This window comes from Gorilla gorilla, chromosome 5 (assembly GCF_029281585.2).
Source record: "Gorilla gorilla gorilla isolate KB3781 chromosome 5, NHGRI_mGorGor1-v2.1_pri, whole genome shotgun sequence".
Taxonomy (NCBI): Eukaryota; Metazoa; Chordata; class Mammalia; order Primates; family Hominidae; genus Gorilla; species Gorilla gorilla.
The window spans coordinates 86885347-86902085 of NC_073229.2; the positions used below are offsets into that span (position 1 = coordinate 86885347).

General features: G+C 34.5%; 1 protein-coding gene across 18 annotated transcripts in view; it reads right to left on the minus strand.

The window, feature by feature from the left end:
• The window catches only part of LOC101154628 (protein eyes shut homolog), a 460684-nt gene that overhangs the window by 324086 nt on the left and 119859 nt on the right, over positions 1-16739 (minus strand). For 5 of the 18 annotated variants that reach the window (XM_055391334.1, XM_055391332.1, XM_055391322.2 and 2 more), the window contains exon 4: positions 7524-7632. The exons of 12 other annotated variants lie outside the window; for them this stretch is intronic. The gene's annotated coding sequence lies outside the window, so the exon portion shown is untranslated. Of the gene's footprint in view, positions 1-4212; positions 4317-7523; positions 7633-16739 lie in introns of those variants that run through there. One more of the 18 variants, XM_055391336.1, reaches the window with a different exon arrangement.

The following is a 16739-nucleotide window of genomic DNA, read 5'->3' on the forward strand; positions in this document are numbered from 1 at the left end:
GAGGATCCAAGATTTGAATGGAGGGAGTAACTACAGGTGTAGAAATAGCAAGAGAACTAGAAGTGGGAGAGGAGCTGAAAGATGTGACTGAATTGCTGTAATCTCATAATCAAACTTGAAGAGATGAGAATTGCTTTTTATGGAGGAGCAAATAACGTGGTTTTTTGAGATTTAATCTATTCCTGGTGAAGATGCTGTGAACAGCGTTGAAATAACAGGGATTTAGCATATTACATAAACTTAGTTGAGAAAGCAGTGGCAGGGTTTGAGAGGATTGACTCTAATTTCGAAAGAAGTTCTACTGTGGGTAAAATGTTATCAAATAGCATTGCGTGCTACAGAAAAATCTTTCATGAAAGGAAGTTAATTGATGTATCAAACTTTATTGTTGTCTTATTTTAAGAAATTGTCAAAGATATCTCAACCTTCCTTCATCAGTCAGCAAAAGCCAATATTGAGGCAAGATCCTCCACCAGCACAAACATCATAACTTGCTGGAGAGTCAGATGATCACTGGAATTTTTTAGCAAGAAAGTATTTTTAATTTAAGATATGAACATTGTTTTTTAGGCATAATGTTATTGCACACTTAATAGATTACAGTATAGTGTAAGCATAAGCTTTATATGTGCTGGGAACCAAATAGCTTGTGGGATTTACTTTATTGAGGTTGCCTGGAGCTGAACTCACAATATCTATGAGGTATGCCTGTATTATGAAAAGCAAGGAAAGCCCGAGAAACTGTCACAGTCTATATGAGCTCAAGGAGATAAGACCACCAAATGTAAAATAATGTCCTATATAGGACCCTATAACAGAAAAATGAAATGACATAAAAACTATAAAAATCTGAAAACTGTATGGACTTTTGTTAATCATAATGTATCAATATCAGTTCATTAGTTGCAACAGATGTATCATGGGGAAACTAGGTGTGAAATTTAAGAGAAGATTAATATTCCTGCAACTCTTCTATAAACTTAAAACTATTATAAAATGAAAAGTTTATTTTTTTAAAAACTTAGATTAGTAAAATATAGTTAAAATATTAATAAACTCCCTGAAAACTATGAATAATGATAACTATGACTAACACGATTGTATTTTTGAGTGATCAATCTACTCAGATATTCAGTATATTTCAAATTTAATGTTTGCTTAATGGAAACATACTTAAAAGTAAAACATTGCCCAGAAGTAAATGAGTAAAGTTAAATTTTAAATTATGATACACATGTAACATATATGGAATTGAACTGCAGCCTTTCCTAACTTAATATGGAGCATCTCCACCTCCCTACTTGCCAATTCCAACACTAACCCAACTCTAAGCACACTGGCAAATCATATTGTGTTTACAGATATTGTCTTGGGATGGGGATAAAGGAAAGAATACATTGTATCTCATGTAGTAAGCATTATAAAAATGATCTTTAAACCTTTTTTTTCTTTTTTTTAATAAAAGGTCTAGAAGGTTTGTTTAGCTTTATTCTCACACTCTCCAGAATCTTTTTCTTTTTCTCTTTTTGAAGACCACATGGGTGCAGCTTTATTTCACTCTTAGTTTATCTAGATCCTATTGTTTTTGTAGTTAATTTAAATCTCTCTTGATTTATTTAATTTATAGCCTTACATATCAATATCCTGGAACAACTTGAAAATGTTCCTTTAGATTTTTATTTTTAAGAAGGAAAAATAAAAGTATTGCAGATAACTTTTTTAACTTCCTTTATTATTTGCTCTGCCACAAACAACATATATTATATTCAGTATTTTTTTCCAGGATTAACAAAAGGAAACTTTGTTTTCAACAATTTTTATTGTGCAGGAGTACTATCTGGCAATACAAGTTTATTTGAAACAGAACTGCATGACACCCACATATTAAGCACTTTATGAAGGAAAACCGTAAGAAAATATCCTAGAAAGTAAAATGTTGGAGTATAAAATAAGGAATCTTGTGCTAAATCTCTGCCTTTGGTGATTTCAGTGATTGAGACCAAACTCAGATTTCCATCAAGATTCATAAAACTTATCATGCCATTGTTGAATTCACTACTGGAGTATATACACTGTTCCTGATCAATTTTTAGAAACACCTGAGCTGATAAAAGTTAAAAGAATCATGAGGAGAACTGGAAATACTGACTTATAGGAGGTAATAAATATCCTTAGATTCATATACTATGAAAAAATGTTTTGCTGTCTTCTTAGCTGCTATGCTTTCTATTTCTTTTTTTTTGAGACACAAGCATTAGAATTTTCAAACAAATTTACTAATTTTATGAACTTACTATTTTACTTATTTATTATTCTATGTACAGTATTCCATTACTATACAATGAAGAGTATATTTTCTTTCATTTTTAGGTGGTTAATAAAATAATTCACACAAGGTTATGGCTAATCAAATTATTGTAGTCAAGAAGTCAGAATTGCAGATAACAGCTCTTGGAAGTCCACCCCTAAGTATGGAGGGTGTTCATGAGTTTAGAGAAATTTTTGTGAACTGACTAGTCACATAAACTGGTTTCTACTATAGTTGGGGACAGGACTGGCTGTATAAATGACAGGGTATAGTGCAAAATGAAGATATGGGGCTGCTTATTAAAAATTTATTCAGAATTTTAAAATGGTGCCAAAAGATCATGAAACCAACAGCAAGAACCTTCTAAGCATTGAGTCCTGTGCAAATGTAAAAAATCATGAAGCTGGTCCTGCATAGGGGTAGTGAGAATTAGGGAATAAATACTATTTTTCTTTTGGTAACTTAGTGATCCCCTGTTTTAAGTATGAATCCATAATCTTAAACTATTTTCTCTTCTTTGGTATACCATTGCATGTACTATCTCTCCTTTTAAGCTTTTCTGCTTTTCTCTTGTATTTATTTAATTTATAAACCTTCAAATAAATGAAATATGATGAGGGGACAGTTCCTCATGTAGCACTTAGTCATAGGTGAGGAGTGGAAAAGCGCTTCATGGCTCTTTATTTTAATGTTTAATTTATATAACTATATGCCTTTTTGAAACCTGTAAGGACAAACAATTGAACATCTAAAGAAAGATATCCATATGTACTGTAATTTCCTGAATTCTACATTTTTGGGAAAAAAGATGTTCTTCTAAGGTAAGGGAAATATATGTCTACTCACACAAACACACTCACACACAATTATATATTTTTAGTACCCTATTATGTTTGAATATAACATGAAATAACAGACGTATGCAATGTTTACGGAAAATTGATATATTAACTTTCTGATACTGTGATCACCTTAATTTCTTGATAATTCATTTTATTTGCATGTGAAGCTTTGTAAACTTATATTTTGAAATTGAAAGAGTCAATTAGAAACCACCTCAGGACTCATAGTGTCCTTCTTTTATTGCTTTGTAACACACTGCTCTTATGTAATTGTTTTAATACTCTACTATGTAGCACTAGTGTGACAATGATTATTATGATAATGATGATAATAAAAGCGATATTTAATAATATAAATTGTACCTTGAAATAAGCTGTAAGTACAGTCTACAGAGCTTAAATGCTAAATTCTCAAAATAACTCGGTCTATAAGTGGTAGTCTTTTATTTGTTTTTCTGCAGCTCCTAAACACTTTCCAAAATGTATGCAGAAAGTGATTATAATGGAAAGATGGTCTTCCTTACCAAAGGAATGTTTAGATCCTTTCTGAGACCTAGGGACTATATCTCACCTCCAGAAAACCATACTTAGGTTTATATAACCACCATATATGAGACGGTAAAATATTAATTACAACAATAAGCATCTTTTGAGAACTTTTTCCAGGCTATATCAGAAGCAAAAAAGGTTTTGTTTGGTGTTTGTTTTTGCTTTGTTCTATGCCCCTTCCATGTAGTGACCATTATTATACATATCTTGAGGGAACTGAGGCTTAAAAAGATTATATAAAGTCAAACAGAGTAAATTTGCACAAGGCTATGCTACAATGTTAAAATACTTTCACAGAACTTTATAACTTACAAAGTATTTTCCTATTTAGCTCAATAATAAACACATAAACAAAGTCACTTAGGCTCCAATAATAATACAATTTTGAATGAATGAGATATTCTTGCCTTACACTTCCGTGGAAGAGAAAGGAATTGCATTATACACTATTTCCATGATTTAGTTACAGACATATTGCTATGTGAACAGAAAGGAGGATAAGGCAAATTCTACCTGGAACTTTCGGATGATTTCATGAGTGGTCATTTGTACCACTTCTTCCAAGCAGTTTTAGAATTATATGAGCAAACGTATGAAGATGGTAAAAATCTGTGCCTGCACAAGGAACAATACACAGTCTGGTTTGGTTAGAGAATAGAATACAAAATGGCAGCTATTCTTGGACAATGCATATTAGGCTGATCTATAAAACTTTGAATTCCTACTTATATGTACAGGATCTTTCTGTGTCAGTTTTGAATGGAGGCAGAATGAAAGGATGGAGAGGCAAGAAGGAGGTTACTTAAAAGGCTACAGCTAAGGCAAAGTTAATAATCACCAGAGATTAGACAGTAGGGAAGAAACCGGATGCAAATTCACCACACTCATTTTACTTTTTTTCTGGTCACACCATATTTCTAGACTTCCTTTAAGTAAAGGTTAAGGATAAATTAAGGTTAAGGATTAAAAAAAGGCAAAAGTAAATAAATTATTTGCAACCTATCATACATATCTAACAACAGAATAAAAAGATAAAAGGTACTGATTCCGAACATTCCCAAAATTTACCACTTAATTTCTGGAAGAGGTTTATCTTCTACTCAAATTTAGTGAAGAGAGAAGGTCACTGTGGCTTAATGAAATGGCTCATCTCCAAGCTAATGTCCAATCTCATATCAGCCAAAGTATGATCACCAGGTTACATTAAGGATGAGCTTGATATATATTTTTTCACTCAAACACCCATCAGCTTTGCAATGCAATATTCTCTCTCAAAGGCAAGGGAGACATCGATGTTAAATAACAAAAAGAATTTAGAACCATCTATTTTGCATTGTTACATACTTATACAATTGGAATTAATATTTGCTTTATTTTAATCTACCATAAAATTGTCTGTAAATGGAACTTCTCCTCAATAAATGAGTGCTCCACATCTTTTGCCCCATCTTTCAGCTCAATAATCCATGCTCAGGGTGGATGTGGAAACCCCGTATTGAAGAAGGCAGCATTTCAAGAACCACAGTGTTGAAATGACTACATGCTCTGTTATAAACACTAAAATTTTAAGGTTTATCTTTAATATCTGCTAGCATTATCTGGAATGCTAAACAGTACTATAGAGAAAAAATAAAACGGAAGGTGGAAGAAAAATAACAAGTTAGTCAAGCTTGTTATAAAATGTGACGATGTAGATAAACTTAATAAAATTTTACCTCTGGTAAACTAGGATGTTGGCACTATAATACCCAAAATGGGATACATAAGAAAAAATGAATCTACTCTGAAATGCAATGATGATCAGACTAAGTGTATGTTAGGATTTAGAGGGAGCGCCCCTAAAATATCAGAAAAATATTTGAAAATAATACTTTGAAACTATTTTTGATAGCTCAAAGAAGCAGCAGCTTCTTTCTTGAAGCAGCAAAGTAATCATACGGGGGTAATCACAATGTTTCTTATGCTCTTATATGCACTCTACAGTTTGGCATTGTTTATCAATTTCATTCTTTCCAGCGATTAGAGCCTCTAAAAATTCATGCTAGTTTAGAAGTATGTCTGTGTTTAGGTATCTAGAGAACAGGAAGAGATTTCGATATGTTGCTCAGCAGAGAAACCAATTCTAAGAGTATATGACACAGGAGTCAAACCCTTAGAAAGATTGTTAGAGCCATGAATTTGTATAGGACCACAGGAGACACCATAGAAAAATAAGAGTAGAGTGTCATCAGGCTGTAGTCCCATTTACAAAAAGGAAGGGTAATTAGCAAAACTAAATATAGTCAAGAGATAGGAGAAGAAACTTAAAGAAAGGAATTATCACTAGCAAATATAATGAGAATATACCATCTTGGACTTATCCTTACTGGAGGCATGAGAGAAACCAAATGGGTTGATTGGCCAAAGTGGGCAGAAAGATAGCTTTGAAATGCATCTGTCATGGTTTGGATCACGGTACAAAAGCAAGTTAAACTTATGTAGATACATCATTAGTAGATAAAATCTTTATTTATTTATTTATTTATTTTTTGAGACGGAGTCTCACTCTCTTGCCCAGGCTGGAGTGCAGTGGCACGATCTCAGCTCACTGCAAGCTCCCCCTCCCGGGTTCAGGCCATTTCCTGCCTCAGCCTCCCGAGTAGCTGGGACTACAGGCACCCGCCACCACACCCAGCTAATTTTTTGTTTTTTTTTTTTTTTTTTTTGAGACGGAGTCTCACTCTGTCGTCCAGGCTGGAGTGCAGTGGTGCGATCTCGGATCACTGCAAGCTCCGCCTCCCGGGTTCAGGCCATTCTCCTGCCTCAGTCCCCAGAATAGCTGGGACTACAGGTGCGGCCATCACGCCCGGCTAATTTTTTGTATTTTTAGTGGAGACGGGGTTTCACCATGTTAGCCGTGATGGTCTCCATCTCCTGACCTCGTGATCCGCCTGCCTCGGCCTCCCAAAGTGCTGGGATTACAGGCATGAGCCACCGCGCCCGGCCCATAAATTTTTATATATTTCAACCAAAATTAGAAAAACAGAATAATAATAGTGAAAGAACCAGAAAGTGACAATCTTCACCAAACGTTCAGTCCAAATGGTATGGGCAAAAGCACACCACGCACACAGAAGAAAGGGCAGACTGAGATGAATGTGGGTCATTAGGGTTCAAGAAGTGTTATGGAAATGAAGGGAGTAAAGAAAAGAAGAACATCAATCCAGGATACAAAACCCACGGATAACTTCAGACAATGCATTTTTACAGCTGTGAGTATTTTAATATGGTAGCTAAGTAAAGCAAACATATTAAAGAAAGTTGAAGAGAGGAGTTACAAAAGAAGTATTGTCTAGAGGAGTCAGAGGGAAATATAATTTGATAGAGAAAAGAAGACAATGGCATTAATAAGCACTTAGTATATGTGAGAAAGTTGCTAGAGAGGATGGTGGGCAGAGGAGAAGGATTCTCTGGGTTCAATATGAAATTTCTCCACTTATAAATTATTTCACCTTAGGGAAGTTATTCATTTTTAATATGCTCACAAATAAAAAGGATAATAATTTGTTTTCATATTATTTCTTTCAGAGGGAGTAAACAGAGATCCTTTTAACAATTATGATGTGACAACAGGTGCAAAACTTAGACAAACTAAGGTATCTGATCACCATATTTACTAGGCAAAATATTGAGGTTAAAAGAATTTGTGCTTTCTGTTTTTTCTTTTCAGTGTTCAACATTCTCATCCTAGTAGATGACAAAAGGTCTGTGACAAGATGGGACATAGCAATTCTGTCTCTGTGATCTGCCCATCAGGAAAAGAGCTCTTAATAATCCAGGCTAACCTTTTCTGCAGTTAAATGTACCCAATTTCCTCCTTCAGTAGTATGATCTTAGACATCAGCTTTCTTTGAGGGAAATCTTCATGGAGACATTGAGAGAAATCTTTCCAATCTAAAATTACATAATGGAATAGGTCTGTGGTTATAGTTCAGTTTTAACTAGGGACATACAAGTCATAATGTCTTAACTTCAAATATCGAAAATCCATAAGAAGTTAAGGTATGAGAACTGAAGGACAGAAAAGGCAGTCTTATTTGTGCTATGAGATGTTCTTAAATCCCTCACATAATTGAACCAGGAAGTATACTTTCTTTCTTCATGTATCTCTTAAAGCTCGGTCTTAAGACGAAGGGGCTAAAGGCCTGAGTTTCAATTTATATTTGTTTCATAACAGCTGTGACCCCTCAAGAAATGGCCACTAAACTGTGGGAAACAATGAATTCCTACACAGTAAAATAGATTATTTTCTTAAAAATGGCACAAGGTTTTATGAGAATGATAGCAGAAACACTGCTTAGCATCATGCATGGCATGTACTAAATATTCAGTCTATGCTACTTAGGTATCCTTGATGTTATATTATGAAATTGTGTATATTTGTAAATATGCAGTCTCCTAATACATAGTTGTAAAAATGTGTAAAGGGGTCCAGTGAGCAATTAATAGATTTTTAAATAATATTCCATTCTTACCCTTCATGATTTGTATAAAAGATTTAGAGAATGAAACAAAACTCTGGGATCTGTACCTTTTAACTGAAACAATTATCCACCAGATCTAAATTTACATAACCGTGATAAATAAATCTCTAAATAAGATAAGTATGGATAAACTTTGTAAACTTTCTCTTTTTAAGATACAAACAACAATAATAGTGTGGGTTATTTCTTCATAAATCATATACACTCCCAGTTATTTGTGTCAAACTTCTCTCTTGTGCTTGATGGTTTCCAATTCAAAACATGGTAATATTTTTCCAGTTTTCGAAGGAAGTTCTGATTTGTCAGTACATAGAACTTACCATCTCCAGGCATATATATTGATGGAATGTAAGTTAACAATTCAAATCTTTTTTTTTTTTTACATTGGGTGGTAATTTAGATTTATGTTTCTTTAAAACTAAGTCATTGGTGTCATGTTCATTTCCCTATAGCTAAGATTCCATCATACTAAACCAGAAAGAAATAGTATGTGTGTACAAAAATGTAAGAAATCAGTACTCCAAGCTATATAATAGGTTGTCAAACATTATTCTCATAAAATATCTATAGACACATTGGCCAATATTTACTTATTTTTTATAGTAATGTAGAAGCAATAGTAGTTAAAAACAAGGACTTTGGATCCAGAATCATCTGTATTGGCTCCCATCTCCATTTCTTATTTGCTTTGTTCTCTAACAAGTCTCAAAATTTCTTGTCTCAGTTTTCTCAGTTTTAAAATGGGGATAATTATACATATGCTTAACATAGCATATTTAAATTACTAATGACTGTAGTAATTAAATGTTAGCATAACTAAAGTTTATACCTGTCGGGTAGTAAATATTTTGTGGTTGTACTAAATAGTGAGCTGTGGTTGTCAATTCTAATATTCTTAATAGTACACACTTCATTGTGTTCTACAGATATTGATTAAATATAATTTTTGAGAAATTTAAATTTTGACTTTTCTCTGACATATTAAAATATTCTAGAATATAGAGTTGCTGGGTTCACGAGACTATAGAAACCATACGTGAAAATAAAGTAATATCAGCATCCTATAGACATCTTCTAGAATCATAGAATAAAAAAGGTTCTTTATCTGTTATTTTTATTTCATTTTATTAAGCTAAGAAAGATTAAGGATAAATACTCTTGAAAAATACATAAAAATAATAAAAATTAAAAATAAATAAAAAATACATAAAAAATATAAAAAATAGAAACGTAAATCTACATTGCCACCCAATGTAAAAAAAAAAAAAAAGATTTGAATTGTTAACTTAAATTCCATCAATACATATGCCTGGAGATGGTAAGTTCTAGGTACTAACAAATCAGAACTTCCTTTGAAGAGATTTATTAAGAGATTTCATGAAAGTGATTTTAAAAATGCAAACACAGAATTAATCTCTTGCTCTGACTACTGCACTATCTCCTAATTTGTTGTTCTACTTCTGTTCTTGCTCTTACTTATTCTATTTTTCCCACAGTAGCCAGAGCAATTTTTGTAAAACATGAAACTGATTATGTGACTGTTCTGCTAAAACTCTTCAAATTCTTCCACTGTGCTTAAAATACAACTAAATTCCTCACCTTTGTTTACAAAACTCATGTAATCTGTTCCTTGCCTAATGCTCTCACTTAAATTCATACCATTCTCTTTCTCACTTATTTGGCTTCACCCATAACTTTCTATTTCCGGAACACATTTATGTTCATTTCCAGCAAAGACACTTTGTAATTGCCATTTCCTCTGACTGGTAAGCATTGGATCTAGATTTTAGCACCATTACCATATTCTTATGATTCAGATCTTAACTCAGTGACGCCTCTTTTCAGAGGACTTTCCCAATTACCAAATCAATTGTTGTTTAAACTCCATTCTTATCACGAATACCCTTATTAATTGTCAATCACATTACTCTTGTAGCATATTAACATGATTGTTCTCAGAAATTATCTGTTCATTCATCTACCTCTTGATTGCAAGACTGCAAGCTCCTTGAGACCAAAGATTTTGCTGGCATTTTCCACTGGTACATTTTTCCCACCCAGAACAATATTTCCTAAATTACAGTATCACAACACATATTTGTGTAATCAATGAATAAAAGGACATAAATCAAAAGAGAAGCTTGTTGATAGGCTAATATGAAGATGCTGATGTTCAAACAGAATTTTATCAGTAAATTTGGAATAAAAAGTGTCAGAAAAGATATTCAATGGTAATGGGGTGAGCGGTTGATATGTATTGTACAACAGCAACTGAGAAACATTAAGTGTGAACAGAAATATCAGCAAATGCACCATTGAAGTAGTATCACTAGTACACAAAGCCAATTCATCACGAAATAGTTTACACTCTAACTCTTCCATAAGTTTCATATTTGGCTCTTTCTGTAGATCCCCTTTGGCCACTTTATTTTGGGCTATCATATTTCTTCCTGTTTTCTAATTAGGTGTTGTCTTTATACTGTGAATCTTAGTCTTACTTGAATCAATGATTAGTAGAAATCACTGTTGTGACTAACACGCTTCTTCACATATGTGTTTGAAAGTACCCTAAAATCAATTCATTTAAAGTGAAAGCCTGACTGTTTTCTAAAATATCTTTCAATACTACTTCATTATCACATTAAATAGGCAGTAACCTTGCTCCTCATTATTTTATATTGGGTCTTGGCTAACTGTGGCTCTTGGACTAAATCCAGCTGGCCAGCTGTTTTTGCAAACATGATTTTATTGAATCACAGCCACACCTATTTTTTTATTGTCTATGACTGCTTTCACTCTACAATGACAGGATCATTGCAACAGAGACTGTACAGCCAACAAAACAAAAAAATATGTATTATCTGCCCTGTATCAGAAAGCTTCCTTGTCCCTACTTTAAACCACTGTTTTACAGAGATTAAAAACTATATAAAATTCAAATCATTTTCTTCCATCAGCTTTACTGAGTCATATCTGTCTCTCTCCCTTTCCATACAATATAAAGATTACCTTTCAAGATCTCTTATTAGCCTTTAAACATTGAAGACATTGGCAAGCAGACATTACTTCGTTTTCACTAGTTTCTTAATAAAACTGTTAATTGACAAGTTACCTTATTTAGCAGGAAGCCAATAAACCACAGTGTAAATCAGTAGATTACACTGCTTTAAGCTTTTGAAAAAATGATTAGTTTCACTAAAGGGGTGGGCAATTACTGCCATTGCTAACTAATTTTGTACCTGGAAATAAAGATCTGCAATTTGTTGCCCATAGCTATAGCACACAGCCTGTTGACTTAGTACCTATACAGTTATAAACTATGGATTCTAAGAAAATTTAAATGTATGATGTTTATTTAAGTATATATGGTTATGATGTTATCTAAAGTACATTTATTATGAATTTCTTGGTATATAATCATTCATGCAGATAGGAGGATCTCTCATTTTGCAATAAAACTTTTAATTTTGACCCACACAAGGTAAAGAGATGCTCTTGAGGTACCTGCTTCTAAACTACAGGGGATGAATGTGTGTGTGGACTCATTGGTGAATCCTCGTATATAAACAAAGTAGATGATATATTCATGCTAAAAGGAATCTGACTTGGAGCTAAGGCCCTTTTCTAGAGGCATAAGATTTATTCATACAAAAACACTTAAATAATTTTAAAGGCATCAGACTCTCTGTACAGTAGGGATTATAAAAGACTGAAATTTCCCTTTTGTAATAGGGTTTCTGGCCTCTTTGGCCCTCCAGAAATATTAGGTATAGCTTAAAATCAGAGAAAAATAATACCAATTGCCAGAGAATGCTTTGTCCTTCATGATATCAACAGCTGTCCCTCACTGGTTGCTCTGATCTCTTCTTTCTGTCAGCTTCTCTTCTACTATACACAGACAACTATGATTTGCAGGCCAGAAATGTAAGAGCTATGCATATTGGTGCCACATTAAATCCATGGTCATCACCATTAAATGAGTCCTTAATATAGCAAGACCACCTTGTTTCATTTTTTCTGTAAACTGCTGTTTCCCTCATTACTATCATTGTGTAAAAACTGTGTGTCAAATAGAGTTATTAACACCCGCACAGTTGGACATATGCGAGTTAACTATGGCTTTGTCACACAGGAATGGCATGATCTGGAAAAAATGGGTTAAACTCTCCATCTCTTAGTTTTTTCTCCTGTAAAATGATGACAATAATGTTTATAACATATACTTGTGATAGCATTAATGGTACATAGCATATAGTTAGTCCTAATAAAAATGATTTATTGTCTCCATCATGCCTCTCTGACTCCTCCTCCTCCTCATCGTTTTTGAACATGTAACCCATATGCTACTCTTTCACCTGAGAAATTAGAACAAATACAACAAGATTAACCCTGCACCTTTCTGTTTCTCCTTTTATCATCTTTCAATGGAGGACTTGGCTTCTTTCTAAGGGCCATTTCTCTCTGTCCTCTAGTTTAGATGCCTTCTAATTGAATGCTATTTATTGTTCATCTACTTGTTATTTTCTTAACATTTCCTTGTAATATAAACACTCTCTCATTAAAAGTCAATTATGGAACCAAAGAACTTCTGTTGCATATGTCTTTTTGCATGGATGGACCTTTTGGTTTCCCTTAACTCTTTGGGTTTAGGGGTGGTAAGGGATTCCCATTGTTGCTAGGCATGAGGTATTTCACCATTCTGTTAAGGTTTCCTCACTCTGTTCACACTTCTGTAAATAGTTATTTCATTGAAATATCATATTAAACTCTGTGTGTGCTACTGTTCTGTGCCAGGACCATGACTGATACAGATGCCTATGATCTTTATGGAGTCAGTAGAAGTGTTAGTCTAACAGTTTCAGGGTTAATCATCCAAACTCTATTAATAGCTTATTACATGCCAGATACTGAGAAATTTGAACAATTGATAATGAATGCTAACTTAAGACTAATAGGATCAAACAATCAGACCTTATTTCAAGAAAAAAGCCCTGCTACTTACCTTAGGAACTAATTTCTCTTCTTTTCCAAAATATATGCCACTTCAAATGATCAGTTTACCCTCGACACTAGAATATTTTCTCTTCATCATTCCATATTTAAAAACATTTATTTAACATAAAAAGAGCAAGTTAATTACAATCCTTCTTTCCTTGGCCACAGTTATAGCTATCTCACAGAGGAGAAAACACATTTTATATGAATGGCACCTATATTTCTTTTCACCGAGACACATTTAACAACCCATCTTTTAAAGCACAAAGAAAGGAGAAAACCTTCAGTAATATGTCTTTTCAAATGTTGTTAAACATTGATTTGTCTGATTATTATAACCTGAGATAGTCCTTATTGTAGTAATTGCATACTTAAAATTTAAGAATTTATGCCATGTTATATGTTAATTTTATGCATCCACTTTCTGTTTCTCCTGTTCCAGCCTCCCACATCCTAGGGCATCTGTGAAGATAACAAAATTGCAAATGCCAGATGGTAGTATGATCATTAAATTAAAATCAGTTCCACTCTTGTTTCAATCATGAAACAGAATGATCAAATTTGTAAATGTTTCTATTTTGGATATTATTTTATTTTACATGAAAACAAAGAGTTGTACTTTAAAAACATTACATTGGTAAATTACAGTATTTTTTTCTCTGCTCATCTTATTTTGTAAGGTTCTAAAATTTGGTTGACTAACACTTCTGTTCTGCAAATTAGTTTACCTAAAAAGAGGAATAAATAATAATAAACTTTGAACAAAAGAAAACTAATATAAAATACTGTTATATTTCACATAACTAATGGAAAAAAAATTCTGACAGGCTTTCTTGACACAATAATATTAGGAATAAATTTTGTTCCTTGTTGCAGGGTGAAGTAAGGAAGATGGCTGAATAAGTACCAAACCCTCCTCTGAAAGGGACACCAACTCAACAATATGCAAAACATTCTCCTTTGTGAGAAACCCAGAGACCAGCCAAGAGACTCCTGTAGCCCAAGTGAGTATCATGCCAGCCACACTGAAGTTGATGGGAAAATTTGTGGCACCCACTTGCCAAAGCCCTGCCCTTAGCTCAGAAATGTGCAATCAGAAGGAAGATCCCAACTCCTCACTTCTCCCTGGGGAGGAAATAGAAGACTGGAACATATGTCTAATGTTCAGATTTGGAGGGCACTATCTAAGAGACTGATTTCTTCCTTATTTGAATCTAAGTGCTGACAGGAAAGGGTGTCAGATAAGAAACCAGTGGAAACAGAGGCAGCCCTCTGAACTAGCACACACTCAGTTACCATCATCTTTCTCCCCAGCTCAGCATAACAGTTGCACCTGACTTGGCATACTGACAGGAATTTGAATGCTCTAGATGCTTCAGGATACTGAAAACAAACATAAGAGCTCCAGAGGACCTACAGTATAGCAGACAGAAGCTGATTCAACTTGACAGTTTGTCCCTCAGGGGGAAAAGAGAAGAATAAAAGGTGTGTCAAATATTCTGACTTTCGGGAGGAGCTGCCTGAAAAACTGGTTGTTTACTTGCTAGTCTCAGAGCATGAAAGGGAGCTGGCATACTCTAAATGCCTGAGGCCAATGAGGAGAAAAAGAAATGAGTGACTTACAGTAACATCAAAGGATCTTCGTTAGTGGAGACAGACACCATAAGAAGGAGGAAATTTCAGCTTCTAAAAAAGGAAACCAGTAAAATCTCCCTAATTAGGAATTTACAAATTCACAGAAAACATTTGAGAGACCCGCAAAATATGTAGCTGGGTCATTTCAAGAAAACTTTCCCTGTTTGGAGCTGGTCCATAAATACTGGGAAAGGGGGCTACTTTTCAAATGCATAGATCCCAACAAAAAGTAACAAGGCACATGAAGAAACTGTTGTAACCAACAGTTGGGCACATGAACCAAGCAAAGTATCAAAAAACTATCTCCAGAAATAAGTCCTAAAGAAATGGAGATATATGAATTACTCAACAAAAAATTCAAAATTACCATTGTAAAGATGCTCAATGAATACAGAAAATAAATACATAAAATGACAATATCAACAAAGACAGGAAATTTTCATGCGAGTCCGTGTGAAGAGACCACCAAACAGGCTTTGTGTGAGCAATAAAGCTTTTTAATCACCTGGGTGCAGGCGGGCTGAGTCCAAAAAGAGAGTCAGCGAAGGGAGATGGGGTGTGGCCATTTTATAGGATTTGGGTGGGTAGTGGAAAATTATAGTCAAAGGGGGTTCTCTGGCGGCAGAGGCAGGGGTCACAAGGTGCTCAGTGGGGGAGCTTCTGAGCCAGGAGAAGGAATTTCACAAGGTAATGTCATCAGTTAAGGCAGGAACCAGCCATTTTCACTTCTTTTGTGATTCTTCAGTTGCTTCAGGCTGTCTGGATGTATATGTGCAGGTCACAGGGGATATGATGGCTTAGCTTGGATCAGAGGCCTGACATTCCTGTCTTTTATATTAATAAGAAAAATAAAACAAAATAGTGTTGAAGTGTTGGGGTGGCGAAAATTTTGGGAGGTGGTATGGAGAGATAATGGGCGATGTTTCTCAGGGCTGCTTTCAGTGGGATTGGGGCAGCGTGGGAACGTAGAGTCGGAGAGATTAAGCCGAAGGAAGATTTTGTGGTAAGAGGAAATATTGTGGAGTTGTTAAAAGAAGCATTTGTCATATAGAATGATTGGTGATGGCCTGGATGTGGTTTTGAATGAACTGAGAAACTAAACAGAAGATACAAGGTCCGAATAAGAGAAAGAGAAAAACAGGTATTTAAGGACTAAGAATTGGGAGGACCCAGGACATACACTTAGAGAGTGGCCAAGGGGGTTCAGCGTAATTACCTGTTTGGTTGGTGAGTTTTTGGGCTCTATCCTTGTCAGAGTTCTCCTTTTTAAGTTGGAGGCTGAGCTTGATGAGGCGTGTTTTTAAAAGACCATTAGTCCATTCTACGTTTCCTGAAGACTGAGGACGTTAAGGGGTATGAAAGTTCCACTGAATACCAAGAGCCTGAGAAACTGCTTGGGTGATTTGACTAATAAAGGCCGGTCTGTTACTGGACTGTATAGAGGTGGGAAGACCAAACTGAGGTATTATGTCTTACAGAAGGGAAGATATAACCACGGTGGCCTTTTCAGACCCTGTGGGAAAGGCCTCTACCCATACAGTGAAAGTGTCTAACTAGACCAAGAGGCATTTTAGTTTCCTGATATGAGTAAAGTCAATTTGCCAGTCCTGGGCAGGGGCAAATCCCCAAGCTTGATGTGTAGGGAAGGGAGGGGGTGCAAAACTAATAAAAATAAACACACAGAAATTTTGAAACTAAAGAATAAAATTATATAATTAAATAATTCTCTAGAAGAACTCAAAAACAGGCTTAATTATGCAGAAGAAAAACAGTGAACTTTTGAAATGATCCAGACAAGCAAAAAGAAAAAGAATGAAGAGTGAAGAAAGCCTAAAAGACTGATGTGACTCCATCAAGGGAACAAATACACATTATGAGAGTTTTAGA